The following is a 2,500-nucleotide window of genomic DNA, read 5'->3' as shown; positions in this document are numbered from 1 at the left end:
GCCTGGTTTCTTTCATTCTTGCTATACATATGCTAACAAATATGTTAGCATATGCATATAAGTAAATGTATATGTATAACATATTTGCCAATAAATATATAAAGCTACACCGTTGGGAGAAAATGCATTGTGATCAGCAATGTATAAAAACATCTGACACTATGGGGGATACAAGGATTCAATGATGTAATGCATATATTGATATATATATATGTTAAGTTATCTATTATATTACATATCTGTGATATTATATATAACATTAACATAATGATATAATGTATATATTAATCTATATATACATATATTATTTGCATTATTTACATTCGACGGATATTTTCCTCATCTTTGTTGTTAACACAATGTTTCAGCTGATATACCCTCCAGCCTTCATCAGGTGTCTTGGGGAAATTTTGAACCTGGGCTCTCATTCCTAAGGTATTTTTCGATGTTATTATTATTATTATTATTATTATTATTATTATTATTATTTAGGTTACTCCCTGGAATCAAACTCAGAATCTTGGGATTAGTAGCTCGTGCTCTTAACCACGCTCTTAAGAGAGCACTCTACTAGCCCCAAGATTCCAAGTTCTATTCGAGGCTGTGATCTGAATAATAATAATAATAATAATAATAATAATAATAATAATAATAATAATAATAATGTACTGAGAAGAGCATTATCACTGTGAAAACAACATCCATTCATGAATTTATTTATTTATTAATTTTTTTAAATACATAATTTACCTGTGAATTTGCGTGTGTAATCTGGGAATGCATACAATGAGCTTCTCTGCCCTAGGTGTACGAAAAACACTTGGCAAGAAATGGAAGAAAATTTGAAGAACGAAGGAATAATAATAATAATAATAACAACAACATTGAAAAATATCTTAGGAATGAGAACCCAGGTTTGAAATTTCCCCCAAGACACCTGATGAAGGCTGGAGGGTATATCAGCCGAGACATTGTGTTAACAACAAAGATGAGGACAAATATCCATCAAATGTAAATAATATAAATAATGTACATAATTCCTCGTCTCTTAAATACAGAACTGTAATATACATATATATATATATATACAACTTATAAGAAATGGCTAAAGAAAATTATTTCAAAGCCAATATGCTGATAACAGACTATTAAATCGTCAATTTCCACATATAATCTACTCGCTACAGAAAAAATTGAACTGAAGTCGGGCAAGCTGGCTGTTAGAATATTTAAAATTCATATACATATATATATATATATGTTAAGTTATCTATTATGATATTACGTAGCTGTGATATTATATATAACATTAACATGTATATGGAGGTGGTAGTAGCAATATGCTGCTTCGTATGTCCTCAATACTTGTGGGGGAAAAAAACCTTAACATAACAACTTCTCAGTTACCTGCCCTTGTAAATAATGACCCTTCCATGCCTCTGTCGAAATCATACTCGCCTGTTGGTTTTGTTTTCATTTGTTATTCCTTTTCGGTTGGCTTTCTGCAATATTGTTGCTTGGTTCTTGCAGAGGGTTTACAGAGCAAAAGAGAGAAAAGACAGAGAAAGAGAAAGTGAGAATGAAAGAGAGAGAGAGAGAGAGAGGGAGAAAGAGCAATGTATTTATTGACGTTTAATGTGTTGACGTCACATGCATGTGATATATCGATAACACAAAGGTGTATATATGTAAGTGTTTATATATGTATCTATATATACATACATATAAATGCATATATATATGTATGTATATATATATATATGTATATATATATATATATAAATATGTATGTATGTACACATAGGTCTATACTCATATGTAAATAATTGTTGGTGTTTGTACTAAATTCTATGTTAAAAGTATTTATGAGGTCTGTTTTCATCCTGTTTCATCTGTTAATAAAATGTTCTGGTTATTTATTTCAGTAACATTTTCTCATAATTTAAAGAAAAACCTAGAAAATTAAAGAATTAAAATTATTTTATATTCATGTTGCTTGTGGTTTTTATTTAGAGTTGTTTTATTTACTTTTGCTGTATATGTTTTTTCTTTTTTGAAAGTGTGACTCTGTGGTCCAATAGTTCGCTCTTGAATGTCAAACTGATCGAAGCTTTGTGAGTGGAAGTTTTTATTTATTTACCACCCAATGAGATGTATCAGCACCACCGGATACTCCTGAACCAGTTGCTGAGTGTCCCACCCAAGAGGAATCGATGCTGGATGTGTCGAAACAATTGTCGTGATTAATAATAAACTGAGACGTTGGCATGTAAAAGCACCATCTGAACGTGGCCAATGCCAGCGCCGCCTAGGCTTGCTTCCATGCCGGTGGCATGTAAAAAGCACCATCCGTTTGTGGCCGTTGCCAGCCTTGCCTGGCCCCCGTGCCAGTGGCACATAAAAAGCACCATCCGATCGTGGCCGTTGCCAGCCTTTCCTGGTCTCCGTGCCGGTGGCACATAAAAAGCACCCACTGCACTCACGGAGTGGTTGGCATTAG

The sequence above is a fragment of the Octopus sinensis genome, linkage group LG1, assembly GCF_006345805.1.
Source record: "Octopus sinensis linkage group LG1, ASM634580v1, whole genome shotgun sequence".
Classification (NCBI taxonomy): domain Eukaryota; kingdom Metazoa; phylum Mollusca; class Cephalopoda; order Octopoda; family Octopodidae; genus Octopus; species Octopus sinensis.
Note: the sequence above shows the minus strand (reverse complement) of the source record.